The following is a 25,951-nucleotide window of genomic DNA, read 5'->3' as shown; positions in this document are numbered from 1 at the left end:
ACTTTTACCAACTGCAAGCAACAGAGACAGGAGAAAAGACAGATGATGTATTTTTATTTGGGGGCAGGGTCTCATGTAGCCCAGGCTGGCCTCAAATTTGCTATGTTTCGGGACATGAACTTTTGATCCTCTTGCCTCTAACTCCCCAGTGCTGGGCTTACAAGCATTCAGTTATATGGTGCTGTGGATGGAAGCCAGTCTTTAAGCATGCTAGGTGAACACCATGACAATTGCGTACATCCCCAGGCCCAAATGATGTTTGTCGTGCCATCCATTGGCTGCTTCGTTTTAACTCGGTGAAGACATAATTCTCTATGAGTGATGACTATCACAAGTTAACAATTTAGGGATCAAATATCATTCTGATATTCCTACAATGAGGTAGTGGCTAAACTCATTTGTATGGCTTTCAGGAAATCTAGACTGAAACACAAATCCTGTTAGCATCACAGTACAGGAGAATGTTGGCTCATCAGAAAGTTAGCTTGGCCCTTAGCACATCAATGGCAAAGCGTCCCAAGACACTTGGGGGTATTGGTGTAGAGGTATCTAAATAGGAACCTGGAGGAATAGCCATTGTATCTTTGATGGCCTGAGTCTTTCTGTTGTAACATTTTTTATTTATAGAGAGCTGCTGGGAGAGAGACCATGGAGTATGCAAATACAATCTCCCACCAAAGGCTGAAAAATTATGTAAGCTCAGCAAATACAATGATTTTAAAATAATGGGGATGGTGTTAGAATGCGAGATTTGGGGGCTAGTCTATTATTCTCACGCGGGTTTATGAAGACCTTTCCAGACACGGCTAAAAATACTCTCTCGATCTTGTTCCTGTAATTTCAAACGCACCGTGATTTGTGGGTACCCGTCATGAGATGCCAATTATGTAGTTGATTTGTGGATGCAAAATGCTATTGGGGAATGCATGCTTTCCCTTCTCTGAAAGGACCGAGGGCCAGTAATTGCATAGGGAAAATGAAGGCATGAGAGAGCGGGCGCAAAAGAGAATTAATGGACAAATATCCATCAGGGCCGATGGGGAATGTGACTGTTTATGCCCGTGGGTTCATTTTCTCCACCTGGCCTTTTAGAGTCATGTGGGTAAAATGCAACCAAAGATGTCCCCATGCAAAAGAGACCCAGCTTCAAATCCGCAAGGTTAGCATGATCTTAATGTAATGTTTTCCTCATAAACATCGCTCTCCCTCTTGATGGCAGGGAAAAAAACAAAACAAAAGCCCTAGCCCAGCTTCTGTTCTTTCATCCACCAGAACTAAAGCTTGGAAGGGAGGTGTCCCTGCACTCACGGCCAGCAGAGAGAGTTCAAAGACAAGGGGGTCAGGAAGAAGGAAGCCCTAGTCAGGGCTATCAAAGCCCTTGCTGTTGGTGAAGAGGAAGAATTTTAATTGAGAAATTATTCTCCCCCGGCACCCAAGGAAATCACTGCAAATGCATTTTGATGTGTGCATGCATGTTCACATGTGTGTGGGCATGTGTGCATCTCTGTGTGGAGGTTCAAGATTGCTGCTGCTGTCCTCCTCAGAACCTCTCCTCCTTATGTACTGAGGCAGGGTCTCTCACACGAGCCTAGAGCTGGCTCGTTCAGCTGGTTCCTCTCACCAGCTTTCTCTGTGGTTCCCCTGGATCTGCCTCCTGAGTGCTGGGATGACAGGCAGGCTGTCAGGTCGGCCTGGCTTGTATGCAGTACTGGTTCTCCAAACGCTGGTCCCCATGCTTACACAGTGACCACTGAGCCATCTGCCCAGCCTCCAAGCACGTCCTTTCATTTTTATCTAATATCCACACACAGTAAGTACTAGTATTTATTTATTTTATAGGTAGTTCTGGAAACTGAGGCTTAAACATAAAGAACATTGCAGATCCTGAGGGTCCTCACAAAACTCATTCCTGTCTGTTGAAAGAATCCATTGTCTTGTGGAGGACGCTCCCCTTTCTTTCTACCAACAACTTAATGAGTAAAAAAGTCTTCCCAGGGCAGTAGTGAAACTTGGTCGATCTCTAACAGCTAGAGAGAGGATTGTGGCTGAAGACAAGGGTCCATGGCTTTGAGGGCAGGAGTCCATAAAACAAGATAAAATGTAAAAGTTCAATCTGGCCACAAGTTTTATGGTTGTGTTTGTTATTTTATCGTTATTGGTGAGGTGTTTTTTTTGTTTTCCCAGCAAGCTGACAAGCAGATTTTTCATTAAATTGGTGTTGCTGGTCTCTAGTGCCAAAAATTGATTGGAGGAAAGGAAAACTATCCAATCCAGCCAAGCAACCATTAATAAGTGGCCACTTCTTGCAAGAAAACTGCATGCATCTTGAAACAACCGAATGCCTGCATCAGACCAGACCCTCCTCTTCTCTTCTGCCAGGACTAACTTACGAGTTTTTAAGAGGTGTTACACTTTTATGTTCATGGAGGAAGTCTTTAATTTCTTGAGTTCTTAATAAAAAGAGAAAAGTTTCCTGAGATGTGGAAGATACTTAAAAATCAGATATATTTTAGCCATCAGATAGAGGCCACTTTGCTGTTGCTGTTTCTTTGGAGGGTCTCTTTGTAGTCCCAAGCTGGCTGTGAGTTCTCACAATCTTCCTGCCTCAGTGCTGGTAATGCAGGCATGAGCTACCACTCTTGGTGAAATAATTTTGCGTTTGTGAGTGAAATCAGGCAAACTTTATGAAATAAATACGGACACTTTTGAGAAGGAAATGGGTGTTATGACTCTGGGACAAACACCAAGTAAACAATATTACCCGTGACTGCTCCAGGCTATAACACATTGTCGTCATGCTTATGGGTAGTGTGGTCACAGAGAGAAAGAAAAGTATGTATACACACTCACATACACATACACATCATTTGAATATATAATACACACAACATATAAATGCCTATAGTACACACAACATAAATATATATAATATACACACAACATATAAATATATGTAACACTATATATATATGTATGTATATATACACACATATATATATAATACACACACACACACACACACACACACACACACACACACACACACCTGCCAACCAATACAGTCATTTTCCAGCAAGGGACAGGAAGTAGTGCTTCTTCCCATTTTTCCTTTTTTCTGCTGACATTTGGTGCTGAGCTTCCCGGACCCATTCAACCTCACAATCTACTTTGTCCTTCTAAATGGATTCCCCAGAAGAAAAGTCGGAGACAGCACACTCCTCCCCCACAATACAGATAAAATTTTCTGCTTAATTAGGCATTGACATGTTTACTATAACCTTTACAGCAGAGTAACTCGTGCTGAGAGACCCTTTTTGTCTGTTTGCCTCCGCAGAATAGACTAAATCTCATGCACCCGATAAAATAACACGTTGAAAAGCCTCATAAAAAAAAAAGTGCCGGCGCACCTGTCAAAGGGAGTGTGTCTTAACAATGGCTGAGGGTTCCAAGGAGTTTCTCGAAACCACATTTTAATATTAAACATTTAAAATTGTTCACTTGATCCAAGTGATTTTGTTTGCTATCGGCAGTGGAGGTGAGCAAGGAAAGGCAGCCAGAATCTGGGTGACTGGGGTGCATAATGAGGATCTGTCTCTCTCGCCATCGGTGAATTGTTTAATGAGTTGGCATCATGTGTGGATCTGGCTACAAGCAGATGAGTGGAAAATTCATTCTTATGAATACTTGCTTAGCAAAAGGAACGATCACAATTATGCCAAGGTGGTGGTGGTGGGGGGAGGGGAGAGTAGCACTCTGTAGAACCTTTTTGTGGATTTTTGGCTTGAAGATCAAACTAATTTTCTAATTCTACCAATTTTATAATTCCGCGTGTTACCATTGTTTGAATCTGGCCACGAGAAACTTCACATCCCCAGGACAGTGAGCAAATGAACCAACCCTGTCAATTCTTTGTCTCAGTGCTGGGCTTGGAGAACGTTTCTCTGCCAGGCTTCCCTCTGCTCAGATAGGGCTGCCCTACCATCCTCTAGGATAGAATGATGGCCTCCTCACTTCTATTTCTCCCAGCCTCCTAGAAAGTTCTTTAGCTTTAGACAGATTCTCTGTATATAACCCAGACTGGCTTTGAACTTTCAATTCTCTTATCTCAGCTTCTGGTGTTCTGGAATGACAGGTGTTCACTGGCTCTGTTGCTAGAACATTCTATGCAAAACGAGCCAGGCCAGGAAGTTCCCACTTTAACTCTGGCAATGGCTTTGGTACACTTAAAGTGAAATGCAAACTCTTAGGACTGACTCTAGGAGCCAGTAGGATTTGGTGTCTGTGTGCCTCTCAGCTCTAGCCTTGAGTAGCCACACCCTCCCTGCCCTGTGTGTCTAAGGAGCAAGATAAAACTGACGACTAGCCCAGTTCTCTGCAATCACAGACTTCACCTCCCAGGAGTTCGTTCTCTTTGCTTTTGGCCAAGGCCCTTTCTCAAAAAGGTATTTTTTCTGGCCAGTTTCCCTTCTTTCTGTAAATTCAATCAGAGCCCGCGTCTTAGACATCCCATGGCACTGTACTAATAATGGTCCTTTTCTCCAGTCTACTGATTGCTTGGGGGCTCCCATTGAACACAGAATTAAAATATCTGCCCCAACAATCCACCTCACAACTCTGCTTCTCTTCGCAGCAAGTCCCACTCTGGCATGATTACATCTTGCCCACAAACGTTTGCATGAAGGAAGGGTTGGACGAATAGATCAGACAGCGAGAACATTATTTTTTCTGCAACCTCAGGCTACTCAGCAACAGGGCCGGCTCTCGCATGAGCAGCAATCGCCCCCTCCAAATCGCTCAGGTGTGAGTCAACACCTTTATGAATTTATTCGGGCAGACAAGAGCACACCGGGAGCCATGGTTCTCGGCGAACAGAGCCACTGGCTTGCTTGTTGGCTAACTTTGTGCCGTGTGGGTTTGTCCTTCAGCATGAAGATTAAGAATAGACACCACGACTGCAGAACATGAGCAATTAGACTCTTAGGGTGAACAGCCTGCTTCAAAAAAGATTCACACACAGGCTGTCTGACGCCGTGGGCTAATTTTGCCTCTAACATATGAAGATAAACTCCATCACAGTTCAGTGGTGTGTGCTCCATAGATATTAGGGGGATCATCTCCTGGATTCTTTGCACTTTAACAGTATGTGGGTAAATTTAGAAATAAACCCTTAAGTTTTCAGAAATTTTCTCTTATCTTAAAAGTTAAAAAAATAAAAAGGAAATTACTACTTTTTAAATAAGTTACTACTTTGGTTGTTCTAAAAAATCTCCAGTAAAAATTGTTTATGTACAAAAATAACTCACAGGTTATCTCACGTTAGATATCAGACCTTTGCTACAGTACATTTCTAGGGTTGCCTTGAAAAATAAATTCATGGATTAAAATATTGACAGTTTTTAAAATGGTACAGGAGGTGAAACCAAGGTTTTAACCAGAGAAAAAATGAAAGCTTAGGAAGCCAGATTTTCCAAAGCAAACCAGGATTTGACCAGGATCTCATTTAATAACATACCTGACTGTGACACGATCATTTTGCCAGTCTGTCCCACTAAGTGACAGCTTAAAGTCACATAAAGAGTCCTCTGTATGTGGGGCAGATCTAAATGAGAGGTGGGACAATTCCACACCAGGTACCTAGTAGGTACGTTGAGCGATGACACATGGTGAGGCCACTGTGTCATGTTTGGTGAGTGTGGTCTGCAGACTGTTAGTGCAGACATGATTAGTGGTACTCCTGCTGCCAGGCTGAGTGGAGAGTTAGCAGATAGAGTGTGCAAGGAATCTGAGCTACTTTTAGATGGTGGCCAAGCCCAGAGCTAGGGCCTCTAGAGGAAGCGTGGAGGGGCCCATCTGCTTTTTCTTTTAGGATGAGGGGAAGCTAGGGGCTGCAGGAATCTCTGCCACCTCAGATGATATGCACATAGAACCCAGGTCCCAGAAGGCCAGGCTTAGCTTGTCTGCAGTCTAGAGGAGTTATCCAAGTTCAGACACCTCTGGAAGAAGTGATATTTTCAGCAATCGTGCCGTCACTCAAGGCACAGAGAGTTTCCTCAGTGGTACATACAATTGTGACTTAGACATACTCCTTGGAAGAGGAGGGTTCGTGGAACTGGGGAGATGGCTCAGTGGAGAAGAGTGCCTGTTGTATGAAGACCTGAGTTCAAATCCTCAGCACTCTTGTAAAAAGCCAGACATGGCCTTGTGTGCCTATAACCTTAATGCTGTGGGGGAAATGGAGACAGAACTGCGGGGTTGCCAGCCTAGCTCTAGGTTCACTGAGAGACCCCATCTCAAGGGATAAGGTGGGAAGCCATAGAGCAGGGCACCAGTGTCTTATTTTGTGTGTGTGTGTGTGTGTGTGTGTGTGTGTGTGTGTGTGTGTGTGAGAGAGAGAGAGAGAGAGAGAGAGAGAGAGAGAGAGAGAGAGAGAGAGAGAGACCCTGAAGAAAACACTTTACCCAGGTTTGGTGATATACGCCTTTAATCCCAGCACTTGGGGAGCAGAGACAGGTGGGTCTCTGTGAGTTCAAGGGTACACAGTGAGACCCTATCTCAAAGGGAAAGTGGGGTTTTATTCATTCCTCGATCTGAATCTCAGAACTAAATAAGTAGAGTTCTTTGTTTGAGGGAACACTGCAGACAGAGTGAGTACCGTCCTGGCGAGGCTCATCCTGAGACAGCAGACCTTTGCGGAAACAAATGAGGAACTTTCTGATTCTCTCTCTCTCTCTCTCTCTCTCTCTCTCTCTCTCTCTCTCTCTCTCTCTCCCCCCCCTCTCTCCCTCTCTCTCTCTCTCCTGGAAACTAACCAGTGAATTACAACAACTCACATGCATGATGGATGCCTATCAGATGGGGTATGTATTGTTAAGGGTGTATATTTATGCAAAGTACCTTCCTGGCCCATCATCCCAGCCTTCAGACTGTGAACCAGTTTTCTCATGGTACCTTGTGACTTTCTCCACATTTTCATCACTAGCCAAAATGACTAACACCAGGGAAGTGGACCCTTAGCCAGCCCATCATGCTTCCCTTGTTTATTCATTTGAAAAAAAAATATTTATTCTCTGCTACCACAGCCAAGATGCTTTGGGTGAGTTTCAGAGGGAGTGCTGTCCTGGCAGATCTTCCCAAAGCCAAGGAGAGGGGAGAGATGGGTTACTGACAGATGCAGGGCATCAGAATGGGGAGAGAGAGGTCACAGGGAGGTCACACATCCCTGCAAGAATGCAGGTAACTAAGTGGGGAAAGTAGGCCACATGGAAAAAGGAACAATCCTGACACACAAGGATGAATAGGAGCAGACGTTTGGCTGGACGGAGAGACACTGAGGGCCCGTACAGTTTGTGCCATGTTGAGAAGCATACTGTCTACTCAGGCTCTAGCACAGGGCCAAGTGTTCCTAGGCTTTATTTGTATGCTGGGGTGAATATGAAGATGTGATCAACCTCAGGTGTCATTGCTCAGACGTCATCTCTCATTGGCTTAGAGATCACTGATTTCCCTAGGCTGGCCAGCCAGTGAGCCTGTCTCTGCCTCTTTGATGCTGAGGTTCCAAGTGTGGACCACTACACCTGGCTTTTATTTATTTATTTAATTATCTATCTATCTATCTATCTATCTATCTATCTATCTATCTATCCATTTATTTATTTATTTGTCTATGTATTTATTCATCCATCTGTCTGCCTATGTCTGTATGTATCTATCATCTATCTATCTATCTATCTATCTATCTATCTATCTATCTATCTATCTATGTAACTATGTATCATTTATCTATCTATCTATCATCTATCTATCTATCTATGTATCATCTATCTATCTATCAATCATCTATCTATCTATCATCTATCTATCTATCTATCTATCTACCTATCTATCTATGTATCATCTGTTTATCTATCTATCTATCTATCTATCTACCTATCATCTATCCATCTATCCATCTATCATCTATCTATCTATCTATCTATCTATCCATCCATCCATCTATCATCTATCTATCTATCTATCTATCTATCTATCTATCTATCTATCTATCTATGGTTCTGGGCACCAAACTCAAGTCCTCACACTTGCAAAGGAAGTTCATTACCAACTGAGCTATCTTCCCTAGGCATTTTGTTCTGGTCACCTATAGAGGTGAAACCAGGCTGTCTGGGGTCCATTCATTTACAATCCTTGAACGTAGAATGGGGAACAAGAGAGACTGAGGTGGAAGACCTGGGCTGCTTCTCTGGGTTTCGTCTCCCCAACTTTCTGACCACAGTTTCCTTACCTGTCGGTTTCACTCCAAGCCTGCCTGCCTCTAGGTTGTTTTTTTTTTTTTTTTTTTTTTTTTAGGACAAAGAAGCAGCAGGGACCCAATGTGCTGGGATCTCTCACAGTTCAGGGTACGTTCCATGTGTCAGCATCAGTAGACATACAGACTGTCAGGCTCACCTCAAAACCTGCAGGATGAGGATCATTTCAGACTATCTCCAGGGCATTCTATGATCAAGACTCTACTATGTAAATGTCTAAGCTGAGAAACAGTCAGAATACCGGTCTCCACACAAGTACAGAGATCTTAAGGATGTGTGGGAACCAGCTTTGGGAAAGGTTGAATGATTCACACATAAATGCTTGCTGCCAGATGACACAGCCAAGAAACACTGGGCAAGAGACACAGAATCACTTATATAAGGCTTATGAAGCTGGGCCCTGTAATCACAACTGTTTGGAAGGCTGAGGCAGAAAGATCTTGCATTCAAGGCGAGCCTGAGCTGCAGAGTGAATTCAAGGCTAGCATGGGAAAGTTAGTGAAACCTGTCTCCGAATAAAAAGTAAAAAGAGAGCTGGGATGGGGCTCAGTGTAGAGCATGCTTAGCATGCATGAGGCCCCAGGCCCCATCCCAGGACCAGGAAGGGCCAGGAAAGGACTAGTCCAGTAAGGAATAGGTGAAAGAGCACACAGCCTTGGACCAGGCAGATTGTAGTTCAGATCTGCCACATCTTGCTTACTGTGATCCTGGGGAAAGTGCTGATATTTTTTCTTTCTTTCTTTCTTTCTTTCTTTCTTTCTTTCTTTCTTTCTTTCTTTCTCTCTCTCTCTCTCTCTCTCTCTCTCTCTCTCTCTCTCTCTCTCTTTCTTTTTGGTTTTTCGAGACAGGGTTTCTCTGTGTAGCTTTGGAGCCTGTCCTGGAACTCACTCTGTAGCCCAGGCTGGCCTCGAACTCACAGAGATCCGCCTGCCTCTGCCTCCCGAATGCTGGGATTAAAGGCGTGCGCCACCACTGCCTGGTGTTGATATTTTCAAAGGGATGGCATCTTCACCACTAACAGGAATAATATTAATAATAATAAATGTAGTTTGTAAGGTGGCCAGGGTATCTCATCCCAGAAAGCATATAAAACACTCAAGATGTAGTACTTTCTCCAATCTCCCAGCCCCACACTAGACACTGTAAGAACTGAGAATCCTGATCTTCAACTTGACCTATAGATAGCTGAAATCAGTCGTCTTCTACGTTTTCTGTTATCCTGAAATCTTATCCCAAAGTGATGGCACTCACATGGCATTTGCATTCACTATGAGGCAGCTTTGTTGGTGTGTAAATAGGAAGAGAGCCTCCTCCAGGGTGGAGCTTGCTTTTTAATATGAAGTCATTTGTATAAGGCGCCAGTGGGATAGTGCAGGGAACTTCTGTAGAAGTGAAGCTCAAATACGAAGCAGCAAGTTATTAGATCGTTACCCATAATGATAATGTCTGCAATCCTTGAAAAATAAATCGGCCCGCTATCCAAGAGAAAAAGGTCTCTGCTCAGAGCCTCGGGCTCTGCGTCGAGAGATGTGACAAACGCTTGAAGCAGAAGGTCTCCGAGAAAAAAAATACTTTATATTCTGCTACCTCAGGTTTCAGGCCAGCATGCATTATTATTGGGATGCGTCTTAGTGACAATTTAAAAAAGCAGAGTGAGAAAATATTCATGGAGAAGGGAGCCACTTCGGAAGCTTTCTGGTGCTTCCAGTTTAGAAATCATTATCCTTAGAATATCCTCAACATGGAGAGGGCCATCAATCAGGAACTGGGGGATAAAATGTGAAAGGAAACAGGGGCAGAGAAATTGCAACAGGATGGATGCTTCCTTATTCAATGGAGAACCACAGGCTTTGACTTTGAAGCTGGAGCAACTGTTTGCGGTGGAAGAGCATTACTTATCTCCTATACATTCTCCCACACAGGCTATATAAATGCACACGTACATGCACACACTCATCATTCTTTTCAAGAATAGAAGGATCCTATCTTTTTTTGTGCCAAGGAAAGAGACACCAGCGTATTGTCCAGAACGACCTTCAGAAGGGATGGGGAGCCAGTGCACCATCTGTACTTCTGGCTTTTTCTGGTTTACTTGAAATAACGTTGCTCGCACAGCATCCTACAGAAGGTGAAGGTGATCCTGTTTCCCTCTTGCCTGGCCTGAAGTCAAACAGCTCTGCTCTTCTCTTCTTCTTCTTCTTCTTTTTTTTTTTTTTGGCAAACACCGCTTCTTTCTCTGAAATATTTCATGCAGATAATGGATAATGATCGCTTCTCGTTGCCTTTTCTCGAAAACGTCTAACTGCATTAGCCAAGAATGGACAAACTTTAACCCACATCTTTTGCTAAGTTCGTGGCTGTGACCACTTCCCATTAAGGAAGAAAGAAAGAGAGAAGAAAGTCCAGTGTTGCCTCCCAGAAGCTAAATTGGTGTTGTCAGGGAGCTGGCAGGTTCTTGTGTTTCGGTGAGGAGTATTTGCTGTCTCTCGAGTCACAGAAATCCAAGGTGAAAAGGCACTTTGTGGAGTGATGCCAAGTCCGAAGACGGGGAAGGGTGTGCGGGCTTGGGGCCTCTTTGATCCTACCGCGCATGACTCTGAGGAGACCTTCCGACCCTTCTTTTTCATGTTGCATTCTTCACTAGTGGTCGTCGAGAGCAGCCCACCCAAACGGAATTCCTTCCCATCCCACCCATTTGGAAACAGACCTGCATTCCTCTCATTGAACATGGGGTTAAATGTAAGGACCGGGGAGAGCAACGAGTTCAGGATCTCAGGACTTTCATCTTGCATCAGTCCTCAAGAAGATGATTAGCAGATGCCTGGGCGTCTTCAGTGTCAGGGAGCACCCCACATCCAGGCCGCTTGCTTCCTGACTGAAAGCAGCCCTGATATTTATTTAGGTTCTGTGGGGCACACAGTCTCACACATGTCCCCCTGTCATAGTGACAGGAACAGAAATCCAGCTATGAAGAGCAGTGTTGTGAAGCTAAGTTTCTCAGGAGTTTAGGTATTTACTCTCTCAAGTTACGGCAGAAAAAAAAAAAAAACTAGTCTAGCATTATTCTTAATCCATTTCTTCAGAATTTGTTTAAATGCCCTTATCTGACTGAATTTTTTTACAAAACAAGAAGGAGACAAAGAGTTAGTAATGGAAAGGACCGGCAGTTTTAACAGCTCCGGTAACTATGCCAAGTAAATCCTGACCGAGTTCAGCGCTTAATTAACTAGGGTTAGCTTTCAAATGAGGCAACTTACGTAACACAGGCAGCTGAATCCAGGGATGGATCCACACTGGGCAGCGGGATGGACTAATTTCCCAAATTCTGAGAGATGGACAGCCCTCTTGTCTCTTTGATTGAAAGGGAAGTCCAGCAGGGTCTTTCGACCCTTCAGTTTTGGGTGAAAAGTACTTTGAGAATGGTCTTTTTAAAGCGTGTCGTCCCTTCTCTGCCCCGACTTCTAAAGGACACAGTCCAACAGGAGGGGTCATAGGTCAGGGAGTTGACATTCCCTTTTGTGGTACTGCACTGGCTCTTCTCCAGGAGAGGGACGTGGCGAGGACACCGCTGGTGGTTTAACCAAGGGACACAGCACATGGCCTGTGTGCTGGTTCCTCTTCTCTGTCAATTTGGTAGCATTTAGAATCACCATAGAAACACAACCTTTATGCATCTGTGAAGGTATTTCCAGAGAGGTTAACTGAGGGGCCCTGAATGCAGGCAGCATCCACTGGCTGGGGCCCAGGACTAGAGGGGCAGGAGGGGTGAGGGGCTGGGGCCCAGGACTAGAGGGGCAGGAGGGGTGGGGGTGGGGGGTGGGGAGGTGGGTCACTAGGCAAAGTGCTTGCTATGCAAGGACGAGGACCTGAGTTCGAATCTCCAGAGTATGAAGATGGACACAGCAGTATGTGACTTTAATCCCACCAGTGCCACAGCGAGATAGAAGCCAGAGGCTGGAGGATGCCCAATTAGAGATACATGGGTTATTTCCATACAGAGAGATAATGTTTTATAGTAATCAAACCAGGAATTAATATCCCCAGTCCTTTTAGTATTTTTCATTTCCTTATGAAGAGGACACTCAAGATCCTGTCTCAGGTATTCTGCAATCACATTTTTGTTAACTGCGGTCCCCTGCTCTACAACACAACACCAGAACGGAGTCCCTGGTCAAAGCTGCACCGTCCCCCGGTCTTTCTTTATCTGCAGTCACCTTACTACTCTCCCCAGATTCTGGTGACCACCACTATGCTCTCAGTGTCTGTGAGTCCGGAGTTAGATCCCAGAGGTGAGGGAGATGAGGCCGTGTCTGGGTGACTGTGCCTAGCTCATACTTTCCAAAGGCTTGCAGATGAATTCTGAGTGACATCACCAGGGCTGCCTATGTAAACCTACTTCATGCAGGCACATTGGGAAAAAGCCCACAGGATGTAGATTCCAGTCTCTGGGAGTTTAATGGAATGGAACTTCAGGACACTGGATAGTCTCTGAACAAAACACTTAAAATACATCTGATAAATATCCGATGATTCATTTTTTATTTTTTTTTTACGGGGGAATGGTTGAGCCAGGGACTCTTTATGTAGTCCTGGCTGGCCTTGAACTCGAAGAGATCTGCCTGCCTCTGCTTCTTAAGTGCTGTGACTAAAGGTGTGTGCCACCACACCCAGCCTGATGATTCATTTAAAAGACTGAAAATATTGAGACAAAATGAATACTTCCTTATTTCTTTCTTTCCCCTCTCTCTTCCTGCTTTTAAAACATAAGCATGTGCCCCCTCTTGTGAATCTCATCTCATGACTCAGAGCTAGATCGTGATTAACGTGGATTTGCCTGACAAGACCGTCATGCAGATGATTCTCTCCCACTTCCCCAATCCTCACAGAGATACAGGCTCCACCCCTTTCTGAGTGACACTCCTTCCAACCCGGTCCCTGCTTCCTCTCAAGTTCCAGGCCCTAATTTTGATTGTCAGCCAGATGGCATTCATAATCACCATGGAAACAAATCTCCGGGCTTGTCTGTGAGGGATTATCTAGATTAGGTTACTTTAGGAGGGAAAACCAACCCCAGATTTGGCTAGTGCCACTCCTTAGGATGGGGTCCCAGACTGAGCGAGAAGAAGAAAGTCAGCTGAGATCCAGCGTTCATCTCTCTCTGCTTCCTGTCTGCGGACACCATGTGACCAACTGCTTCAGGCTCTTGCCATCACGACAGATTGTCTCCTCACACCGTGGGCCAAAACAAACCCTTCCTTTCTTAAACTGCCTTCACCAGGCATTTTGTCAAAGCGACAAGAAAACCAATACAGTCTCCAACAGTGATGCGTTTCTTGCCATCAAAGACCCACCCACTCTCTGATGAGCAACACTCATCGTGAGTTAAGAACCTGAATTTGTATGAATGTAAACTGAATAAATGGTTTTCAAAATTGCTTTTAGATTTATTTATTTTATGTGTATAAGTATTTTGCCTGTGTGTATGTCTGTGTACACATGGGCCTGGTGCCCACAGAGGTCAGAAGAGGGCATCAGAGCTGACGTTCCAGATGATTGTGAGATACTATGTGGGTGCTGGGTGTTAAACCCATGTAGATCTGGTACGAGACTAACAAGTACTCTTAGCTGCTGAGCCATCTCTCCAGTTCCCAGAATAAATTCTTAGCCTGGGAGAATAAAACAAAATTCTTTCAATGCCTATATTCCTGATGCTTGGGAAGTAGAAGCAACGAGGTCAGGAGTTCAAGATCAGCCTCATCTACATAGAGTTGGTGGCCAGACTGGGTTTCACAAGACTCTGCTTCACAGAAGAAAACATCAACCTGAAGCTCTTGGTGGCGTGGCCAGACATGCAGTAGAAGGATTGGCATGTTCTATATTGAAAGACCCAAACAAGCAGAACCAAGTAATACTTAGAAGAAAGTCCCATTTCTAGAGATCAGAATCCTTGTTCCAGAGTCTCCTCCCTCTACAGGTACCTCAGCCACAGAGTTTGGCTGCATGCACCGGTCTGCTTTGAAAACGCTTTTGAGAGACGTATCATCCCCTCGTGACTTCAATGTCTAGAGCACATTTGCCGAGCTCAGAGTCTATTGTGTCAATAATCTGCATATTTAAGAGTCCCCACATACTCATTGAGACGATGGATGGAGCTGGTACAGTCTACTGGGTCAAAAATCTGCTTTAAATAGTCTATATACACAGTCGGTTGAGTAAATAACAGTATTTTCCAAAAGCCCCTAAATATATAATAACATGATGGATCACATTAGTACTCAAAGTTGCAGGCTCGCAACCACCGATCAGGAAAATGATGCACGTCTTAACAAGCCACTTACAAATGAGCTCGTCTTCTCCAGACGAGGGTGCAGCTCTACCTCAGCTGCATTTGTCCTATGCATAGGAAAGACCCTCCTCCCAGGGAGACATCTGTATCTGCTCGATATTATTTTGTCCCAATAAACTGACCCAGTGTGGGGAGTGGAGACCAGAGAGCTATGTGTTCTCATTTTGGTTTGGAGGTTTCTACCATTGCTCAGCCTGTGTGGTTCAGATACATGGGCTAACTGTTCTCTTGAAACCAGGTAGAAGTCTAGATTTTGAGACCCCTGTCTGACCCTGTGTAGCTATGAGGATGGCTTAGATCATGTAACTTCATTAGAGTCCTGGTCCTGCTTGCTTGTGTGGACCATGTTCTAAAAGTACTGCTTGATCAGTGCCTTAGATTTTTTTTATTTTTTGTATCCTCACAGAACTCCAGTGTTCTAGTTTCAAGGATGAGAAATCCTGGTTTTCCAGAAGTTAAATTTCCCATGACCACAGACCCAGAATCTGGTAGAGTTCAGCTTTGAAGAGAGCTTACTGCATCCAAGGCCAATGTCCTGCCCAGCTGTGCCCAGAGTCAGCGTTCCAGCATCCCTTCCCACTGTGCCCTGCTCTGTGATGCTTTGTCTAACGGAGGCAGGTGAGTGTGCATCTGTTGCACTGTGGAGGCAGGTGAGTGTGTAGCTGTGTACTGTGGAGGCAGGTGAGTGTGACTCTGTGCACTGTGGAGGCAGGTGAGTGTGAGTGTGACTCTGTGCACTGTGGAGGCAGGTGAGTGTGACTCTGTGCACTGTGGAGGCAGGTGAGTGTGACTCTGTGCACTGTGGAAGCAGGTGAGTGTGCTTCTGTTCTCATACAATGCATGCTCATGGACAAACGTTGCATTTTGTAAGAACACGTCCAAATGAAGTAGCACTTATGGGAAAATGGGCCCAGATGGACCGCTCTAAAGATAAGGAAGGCCAAATATCAGCAAGCAAGCATTTTAAACGCAATTTCAGTGTCTGGAGAGACGGCTCAGAGGGTAAGTGGGCAATTGCTGTCTTTGCGGGTACCTGGTTTGGTCCCCAGCACCCATACGACAGCTCTCAACCATCCATAACTCAGTTCTAGGGAGTCCAATGTCCTCTTCTGGCCTCTGAAGACACCAGGCACTCATGTGACATGCACACATATATGCACGCAGATATTCATACACACAATAAGAATAAATCTTCGAAGCAAAATAATGGTTCAGCTGAAAACACTCAGTGAACTCATAAAGTTCTGAAAAACCTAGAAATCTCTTCCATATAACCTGCTCTGCTGCTCTTGGGTTTTTACCAGAAGGATTCCCCATGAGCACACCACAGAGATCCTTGGACATCCATTCACTGCAGCACTGCTCACAGTAGCTAATATGTTGAATCAACCCATTTGCCCAACAACAGAGGACTGTGTAAAGACAGTGAGGACACACAGAATGGAGGCTCTTTCATCCATAAAGGAAAATGGGAGAGAGAGAGAGAGAGAGAGAGAGAGAGAGAGAGAGAGAGAGAGAGAGAGAGAGAGAGAGAGAGAGGCCAAGGGGTAGGTTGGGCCTTTTACCAACCAGTTCTCCTCAGCTCTCTTCTTCTATGCTGGTGAACCTGGCACTTGTCAGTGCTGTTGAGCAAGAATATGTTGGAAAAAGTTATATGTGAATCAGTGCGATCCGCCTTGCTATTCATATGACTGACCAATCTGACCGATTTTACCAATTGGGATTGAACTCATATGCTTCACGGCACCACGAGCTCGAGCAGACCAGCCTTTATTTTATCTTTCATCCATAAAGATCTTTCATGTTCACCTAAGCCAGTCACTGAAATCCTGGGCATCTCACCAATGCAGTCCCAGATCTGAATTAATTGCTCAAGCAAACCAATGTAAACGGTATAGATGTGAATGGCTTCTAGAATAGAATTCGCCTCTCATGAATTCTCTCCGGTTGTCAGGGGACAAGAAAGAAGGAAGGGATTCCCTTTAGTTTCTTTAAGCACTTACTATGTGTCTGACATGCACGTCTGTGTGTGTGTGTGTGTGTGTGTGTGCGTGTGTGTGTGTGTGTGCGCGCGCGTGTGTGTGTGTGTGTGTGTGTGTATGTGTGTGTGTATGTGTGTGGTGTATGGATGTGTGTGTATGGTGTGCATGTGTATGGATGTGTGTGTCAGTGTATGGATGTGTATGGTATGTGTGTCTGTGCATGGTGTGTATGTACGAATGTGTGTATGGTGTGTGTGTGTGTGTGTGTGTGTGTGTGTGTGTGCCAGTGTGTGTGTGTCAGGCTCTCAGTTCCTAGCTAGGCTGGCTCTGGGCTCAGCCTCCTGTCTCAGCCTCCTGAGTGCTGGGGTTCCAGGAGTGTACCACCACACCGAGCTTGCCTCCACTTTAAAATGGGGGGCTTGAGGCCAACAGAAGAGATGCACGCAGCTGTGCAGAAGAAGTGGGCAGGGGCAGGGTGGGAGGCAGGCGCACAGACGCAAAGCCGAGCATCTCCCCGTCAGCACCCTCCGCTGAGTTGGTAAGTTCTGGAATGCAGTGGATAGGGAAAGCTGTTTCCTCAGCTCCTCCCGTCCTCTTCCGCTCCTCCAGATGCTGGCCACACCCTTGCTACTCACAGCTGGTTGTTTATATTGTACAGTAGGACTTTAATTTTGAAGACATATGTATTTATTGCATATATATGAGGTGTGATGAGCCATTTAACACACACACACACACACACACACACACACACACACACACACACACACAGACACCTATATATGGACAACATGTGATGAGCAAACCATGATAATTGGCAGCCTATAACGTCCAACATTTATCTTTTTTTTTGTGTTGGGAATGTCCAATATCCTCTCTTCTAGCTGTTTTGAAATAGGTGGTGAATCATTGTCAACTTAGTTCCCTACCATACTGCAGGTCACTCTCCCTTCCTAACTGGAGTTACATTTCCTTAACCAGCTTTGCCCTGTGCTCTTCCATATAGTCACTTCTTAACACTCTTGACCCTCAGGTGACATGCTCCTGCTCAAGATTCTACAGTGACATCCATCATTTCACTCAAAGTTTAGAAAGCCAGAGTTCAAGTGCTCCTTGTTGGAGAACCCTCCACGCTCATCTCAGAGTGGTCGGATGAATTTACAGTCTCAATCAACCATGTGGAAGTGTTCCTGTCCCTCTACATCCTCACTAGCATCCGTCAGCTTTTGGCTATCTGGCTAATAGCCATCTGACAATGGCAAGATGGAGTCTCTACAATGTCAGCCTAGTTTTGATCTGCATTTCCTTGGGGGATCATGCTGGTGAGCATTCCTTTCTTTACTTAGTGGCTCTGTGTCCTCTATTTATTTGTTGATTAGATCACTTGCCCTTGTCTTAAAATAATTGTGTGTTAGCCGAGCGGTGGTGGTGCATGCTTTTAATCCCAGCACTCGGGAGGCAGAGGCAGGCGGATCTCTGTGAGTTCGATGCCAGCCTGGGCTACAGAGTGAGTTCCAGGAAAGGCGCAAAGCTACACAGAGAAACCCTGTCTCAAAAAACCGAAAAAAAAAAAAAAGATCATTGTGTGTTATGGATACTAAGTTGCTATTCAAGAGTTAAGGGAGGGTTGATACCACCAAAGGGTGTATATGACTGTATGGAAATGTCATAGTGAGACCTATTAATCAGTAAAATTAACTCAAGTTAACCACACAAGATTTATAGTTTTCTCAATAGGGTCCTCGGATTCCTATGTGTGTGACTTAGCTGGTCTGCTCCCTCCTCGGACTTTTAAAAAAAATCTTGACCAAATTGGCCTCTCGGTTCTTTCTTCGCCAGGCAGGGCACACCTGCATTGGGTTTCACTCTGTCCGTTTTTCTCTACCTTTCCTTTTCCTCCTAGTTGGCTTGAACATAATTTCCAGTGAATGAATGTCACTCTTGTCACCCCATTCATCATGGCAACATTCTTCCTTTAGGGATCCTTGGTTCCCTGATACTGCTGTGTCTCTCTTTACCCATCATGCTTACCAGCTTCTCACATGCTGTAGATGCAACCTCTTTACTGTCAATGATATTTTTCCTTCTTTGTGTGCTCCAAAGAGCGGGGCTTTTTGTCTATTGGGCTCAGTAATACACAGGAGCACATGCTCGTGACACTTGATGTGTGCTCCAGTATTTTCATTGAATGACTCAGTGAATTCTCAATGAATCCTTGGGTACCTTAGACTCCATAAAGTGAATGGAGTTTATCAATGGTGATTAGTTTTGATTATCAATTTGACACACTTTAGAATCACCTGAAAAGTGAGTCTTGATGAGGGATTGTCTAAATTAGGTTAGCCTGTGGGCATATGTGATTAGTGGAAGACTCCAACCATCCCTGGGCAGTGGATCCTGAATTGTGTAGGAGTAGAAACAGATCTGAGCACTCGTTTCTGTGCATGAACTTATCTCTGCTTCCTTACTGTGCATATAATGTGACTAGTTGCCTTAGGCTCTGGCTGTCTTCCTTACCATGATGCATTGTAACCTGGAACTGTGAACCAGAATAAATCCTCCATGTCCCCTTTCCAATTCATTGTTATTATTCTTAATTGTGTAGATGCCCTTAAAGGTCAGAGGCATCAGATCCCCCTAGAGCTACAGGCATTTGTGGGCCACCTGATGTGGATGCTGAGACTCTAACTGGGGTCCTCTGGAAGGACAGCAAGTGCTCTTAACCTCCGAGCCATCTCTCCAGTCCAGCTCTAGCCCATTCAGTTGCATTTGTCAGGGTATCTTATCATAGCAACAAGAAAAGAAACGAAGATACTTGTTCAGAATTTTCTAGGGAGGCTACAGATTTACATGCACATCTTGTTCTCTGATTAGAAGTAGATCCCTGGAACAAATACGGCTTCCCACGTTTCTACCATGGCCTCGACGTTATGACTTAAATATGGAATGCCCTTTCGCATGTGTTGACAGGGGTACTGGGAAACAAGTGGTCTTGAGGGGTCTGGACTAATCTAGGGATGGATTCCTTTATGAATCCATTGTATGATGGCGTCATTGGGAGGTGGGGTCTAGTTGGAGGAAGTAGGTCGCACATGCTGGGAAGATGTCCCTTGTCCTCTTTTCCTTTCACTTTCTGTCTCTGTGTGTCCAGAGGTGAGCTCCTTTGCTCCTCCATATTCCCTGACATGAGGATGTGTCTCTCCATGACCCGGAAATGTTAGAATCATAAGAGTAGACAATGGAAACATTAGGTATAAAAGTAGACATGGGATTTTAAAATCACCAAGGAGACACACTTCTGGGTGTGTCTGTAAGGGTGTTTTTAGGATGAAAGTGCCCTCCCTTCCCCAGGATTTTGTTCCCAGCAGTAGTTCCTGGATACAAATGATATGTAACCAGGGTTATTAAATGTATTTACTAGAGCTCCTTGAGCCAGACATTTAATAACTTTTTAATTTTTTGGGAGAAAATTCTGATGCATATTCTTACATTGTGTCTTTCTGTGTCTCTGACCCATGATCTGGACATGAGATGCTTATGATGTGAATCATTTCTCTGTACTAAAATACTTGATGTTGCCTGGATTTTATACTGGAGCCCCCAACCCCCCCACCACCACCACACTACAGCAAGAACTAAGCCTGCCTATTTGAATAAGTCGAACTACTTTTCATTTGAGATGACAAAACTTTACCTTTGCTGTGAGCTAACTGTGTACTCTTAGGCAAGAACCTCTTCTCCTCCACATCTCACTCCCTGCCTCCGTGAGGTGGGAACCTTTCAAATAGTGACTCAACCTGGCCAGAGAGGGTTTAATGAGAAAGCACTACAGGTCTTAACGTTTTCTGTTTGTTTTTCTGCTTCTCTGTCTCCTTTCTGGTTTTGGCATGAAGATCTCCCTGGAAGCTTTTCCTATGCTAGGTCAGGATTCCCTCTATTCTAGATTCACAGGATTTGCTCTGGAGGTGCCCATCAAAGACGCTATTGTATTAGTGGCGTTGGTCGTTGCTATGACCACTGCCCATCAAAAAGCAACTTAAGAAACTAAAGGGCTTGTGTTGGCTCACAGTTTGGAGGACTAGTCCAACACGGTGGGGAAGTTGTGGCAGTGAGACCGTGAGGTCACCTGCAGTCAGGAAGCAGAGAGAGATGAACACTGGTCCTCAGCTCCCTTTCTCCTTTTTTCTTCAGTCTGGGACCCCAGCCCACAGATGATACCACCCATATTCAGGATGGGCTTTCCTTCTTCAATAAACTCTCTGGAAACACCCTTGCTGACACACCCAGAGGTATGTCTTTTAGGTGACACCACCAACTTGACAATAAACATGAACCATCCTAGTCATCAGACAGTTGGATGTGTAATTCTCAACTCTGCTGTTTAAATGTCACAAGGGAGGGACTGGTGTGTGAGGTGTGGCTGTGGTAACATTTTTCACCCAGAGAGCCCAGAATATAGCATACACTTCCAAAACATCATTTCACTTATTTAAAGACATTCCTTTCAGATTTCCACATCCCAGAAATTAAAGTAAATCATATAATCAATGATATCTTAAAATGGCTGCCAGGGGCCAGTTGGAAGCAATTTCCAGAATGCCTTAACTAATTTATTTTGCTTATCTTTCTGTTTTATATAAACACTACATAATAAAGATCTTTTAAGAAATACATTTAAAAGACTCTTTCAGTAAGTATGAAATAAATTCTCAGTGATAAGAGGAGAACAGCATGTCATGGTTTAATTAGGAGTGTTTTTCTTTTTTTCGTGGTTTGGAATGTAAGTACCACAGCTTACTGAATGGCCTTTTAGATGAGATAAAGTACAATAATTGTTGAGTGGCTGAAAAAAGGTAAAAATGCTTGGCATAGAGAGAGTGCCCACTAGATGACTGTACTCTTGTGCTGAAGCACACACAGTGTCTGGCCAAGTCAGTATTTAAATGAACACTGGTGTTCTGGCTGAATTCGGCAAGACTTTCAGATGGCAGGGCCTTCGATGCCTCGTCTGAGAAGTCAGTCCCAAGTCAGCGTGTATTCCTTATATTACCTGGCAGAGTTTGACAGAGGACTGTCTACCAGCTCTCCTTTCTCTTACGGGCTGAGTCTCTTTGTTTTTATTATTTGTATATTTATTTTGAGTCAAGGTCTCATTCTGTAGCCCAGGTTGACCTGGAACCCACAATGCAGAACAGATGGACCTGGAGCTCACGGCAGCTTGCCTTCCTCGGCCTTCCAAGCGCTGTCAACAACCATGCTTGGCTTCAGGACTTTTTAAGAGTACAATAGGGTGGGACTGGAGAGATGGCTCAGTGGTTAAGAGCCAATGCACATGAAATAATAATAATAAAAAGACTACAAGTGGGGACTTCTGCCAGGCATTAAAAAGTGCTCAATAAAATTGTGTCCTGTGGCTGAAAACGTGTCTAGACTGCCACCCTTTCTGAGTATTATGCTTTTCTTCAGGCTCCTTGACAGACTCCACTGGGCCTGGTCCCCAAATCTTAAGTTCCCATCACAACTTGTGTGCAGTAAGGCCGTCCCTTGGCGTGACCACCTCAAGGCCCCAGTGCTGGCTCTGTAGACATCCAGAAGACAAACTCTTCCACAATCCACTTCATCTGTTGCCAGCCGAAGCCAGATCACTTTCCTGTAGATTGTCCCTGACGGGCGCCTAGATTGATGTACAAGTGAAGCTAGTTAGGCAGGCACCTGGTGATTTGTATATGCGGGATGTCAGGAATGCCGTCACCACGTGAATGATGTCCCCTCAACTGTTTATGCTGTTTTAGCTGAGTGTAAATAGACGGCAGACAAGGGCGGGGCTGGAGGCTTGTGGGAAATCGCCTCTTTCCGCCCCACATCCACTGACAGCAGAGACAGCTCAAGTTGGCGTCCTTTGACAACTCTTCTTCCCTCAAGGAATCAAAAGGCAGGAGACAAACTGGCCAGCTTCTTTGCGCTCAAAAAGTGTGTAAAAGTCGGCTTTCACGCCCACGATTTACTTCAGGCAATTAACTTTTAAGCTCCGTGGCTGTTTGAGGAATTTAAAAGTACTTTTTTCTTTCTTTTCTGATTGAGTTAGGGACCTATGTAGCCTAGGTTGACCCTGAACTCACTAGGTAGCCAAGGATGATCCTGAACGTCCCATTTTTCTGATTCGGCCTCCCCAGTGCTGGGATAACAGGTACACTTCACGTCACAGCTACCTTTTCTTTGATTGATTGCGTCCCTCTTCCTGTCCTTGACACCAGTCCCCTCCTTTCAGTCTGTTTTGTTGTTATTTGTGGAGGCAGGATCTCCTCATGTAGTGCAGGCTAGCCTATAGCTCTGGATCCCCCTGTCCCAGTCTCTACGGCGCTGGGATTACAGGTGAGGCTGCCATGGCTGGTCCTTTTCAGCCTTTTTGCAGAGGATAGCACACTCTATTCTCTTTCTTGGGGCTTCCCCACACATGTGGCCATTATTTATATTCTTTGTGCTACCCTTCCAGTGGGGATCATCCCTGTTATGCTGAGTGCAGATGCAGCCACTTCCTAGAGGCTACTTCACAAGCATTTCACAAGTGTGGACAGAGAGAGAGAGAGAGAGAGACAGAGAGAGAGAGAGAGAGAGAGAGAGAGAGAGAGAGAGAGAGAGAGAGAGAGAGAGAGAGGAGAAATAAAACCCTGATTCCACAAACAATGCATGAAGACATGCAGTTGGGGAAGCATCCTGCTTGAGGGGTGAGTTTCCCCCACTGTCCCCTGGTCTCTAGAATGCCCCACTGCATGTGGGATGTGCATGCAGCTACTGCCAGCACAGCCTGGAGAGCTCACCCTTAGATAAGTGTATGAGGGGACAGCGTGTGTTCTCCTAGGGTTTCGGTGGGATAGGGCAGAACAAAGTGGAGAAACTTTTCTTCATTAGGACCCTATTCTAGGAGCCCCATTCCCGTCTCTTTCATTCAGATTGTAAGGCTGAACTATGGAAAACAGAGCTGCTCTCAGAGAAGTGTGTGTGTGTGTGTGTGTGTGTGTGTGTGTGTGTGTGTTTCTAGCCGCTTAATTAAATAATGAAGTATTTCACTTGAAAAGCCAAAGCCTTGCTGTGTGTCCCATGCTGGGCCCCACAAGCACAAAAACAGGAGACACAGGTGTTCCAACCTTGTGGAGATTAGCAAGTTGCAGGTGAACTAATTAAATATGATCACAATGTGAAGCAGGCAAGGACCTGTCATCCAGGGGTTGTGCCGACTCTGCCTTGTTCGCTGGCTGCAAGCATGAAGTCAGTGGCCAGGGAAAACCCAGGGCAAAGGTCACCTGTGTGTGTCTGTATGCTGGGGACCTGGGAGGGAAGTCACTGAAGTCATTCTGGGAATTGCTCTTTACAGTTTAGTGAGGAGCCCCTATAGACAAAATTTACAAAGCCATGTCACCACCAGAGTCAAGCCCTTTTTGCTAGTCCCCAAAGGTTTTATGCTTCAGTATGTTGCTGCTTTGTTTTCTGCTCCTTAAATCAAGGACACCAATGGTGCCCGCACTCCTCAGTGTGGGTCAGGTCACTGCTAGAAGGTCAGTATGGAGGTGGTGTTGTGCTGGACTGAGGAGATGGCTCAGAGGATACATGTTTACCACTCAACAGGAGGACGGGAGTTCGGATCCCCAGAAGGGGACGTGGCAGCCTGAATGCAATCCCAGTGCCCTGGACGCAGAGACAGGGGATCCGCAGAAGCTACTAATTAGCTAAAGTAGTCAAATCAGCAAACTCCAAGTTCAGTGAGATACCCTGCCTCGGGAAATAAAGTGAAGGGTGATCAGGGAAGACCCCTGACACAACTCTCTAACACACAGGCATACATATGCCCCCACACAAACATGTGTGTCCACATGTGTGCAAACAACAAAACTATGTTGTGAGATGTTCGTCTAGAGGCTCACCCATTGCAAAGTTGCCTGTGACACTGGAGTGACTAATACTGAGCAGAGAAGATGGACACGTATGAACTCTCATCCTGCTGGTCTCAATCGTTGTTGTGAAGTTCGGCAGCAGCAGCCGGAAGCAGGTGTGTTCGAGGTGAATTTTCTCATTTGTTCGTGGATGGGGGTTAGAAGAGTCTTATGCATCCGAGCTCCAGAAACATGCAGTCATACAAAACCAGGTTCCTCCCCAACCCTGTGTGTGTACATGTGCATGCCACATGTATGTATATCCATGTTGCCAGACAATACTACCCCTGCATCAAACTACCTAAAGCAACACATGCAACTGAGCCTAACAAACATTCATCGTTATAAATATTGGTGGTTTTCTTGGCACCCTGGGACTCTGTGATTTCAACTTTTTTTTCAAATGTATTTTTAGAAAACAAGTATAATGGTACAGCTTCAAAACTTCAATTTGTTAAAAATATGGAAAACAGGGGGAAAAAAGGAAGGAGAGAAAGAAAAAAATAAGGAGAAATATTGCTACAGTCTTGCTCCCTTTGAAGTCACTGCTGATCCAGGTCTGAACAGATCCATTCAAGCTCAGCTAACATCAGACAAATGTTTAGTGTAGCACAGGAAGCCACAAAAGCAAGGGTTCCATCAATATTTCACAAGAGCCCCGGGGAAACTCTAGATTGCAATGCTGTAGGGCAGCTAATGGAGTTACACACAAGGGTTTTGTACATTTAAAATAAGCAGCACCCGAAAAAAAAATTACCCTTCAGTTTGATAGAAACCATATAAAACTGCAGACAGGAGACAATTAAACCACTCGCCACATTCATCCATGTCGCTCTGATAGGCTATTTAATGGCAGGTGTGACCGTTGTGTGAGTATGTGTTTTCCTCCCCCTCCCCCTCAGGAAGGCAATAATAAAGATTAACATTTATGAAAAGGAATATAAAATATAGCAGAGCTAAATGAATAATTAAAGACAGTTTTGAAGAATGCTTGCCACTGTGTGCCCATGAAGCCTTTGCCACAATTACAAAATATGTTTATATAAAATATAATTATAAATAGACAGAGGCTGCAAGGGAGACTTGCTGACCCTTGTTTGTTTTGATGTTAAAACAACACTTTGAAGTGTTTCCTAGGAATGCACTGGTAACCCCGATTCTATACAACTGGATGCCTGGCTTTTCTTTGGGGAAGCCTGGAGCTTGCAAAAATGTTATTCAATAAGCTGGTGTGAGATCAGCGCTTTCTTTTCCAAAGTCCTTTGTGGGAGCAGGAAGTTCTGCATACAAAGCAAATTGCATTTTCTACACTGATATATAAACCCGTGGCCCCCCATTTTCCTAACTCTTGAAGCTTCAATTCTGGGAAAAACCACCCTAGTGTTTATA

At 44.8% G+C, this 25,951-nt stretch overlaps 1 protein-coding gene across 2 annotated transcripts in view; it reads right to left on the bottom strand.

Moving 5' to 3' along the window:
- Tshz2 (teashirt zinc finger homeobox 2) overlaps positions 1-25,951 on the bottom strand; it is a 456,244-nt gene that overhangs the window by 192,845 nt on the left and 237,448 nt on the right. The window lies entirely within an intron of this gene.

This window comes from Peromyscus eremicus, chromosome 4, assembly GCF_949786415.1.
Source record: "Peromyscus eremicus chromosome 4, PerEre_H2_v1, whole genome shotgun sequence".
In the NCBI taxonomy this organism is placed as follows: Eukaryota; Metazoa; Chordata; class Mammalia; order Rodentia; family Cricetidae; genus Peromyscus; species Peromyscus eremicus.
Note: the sequence above shows the minus strand (reverse complement) of the source record. Positions and strands in the feature narration are given on the sequence as shown.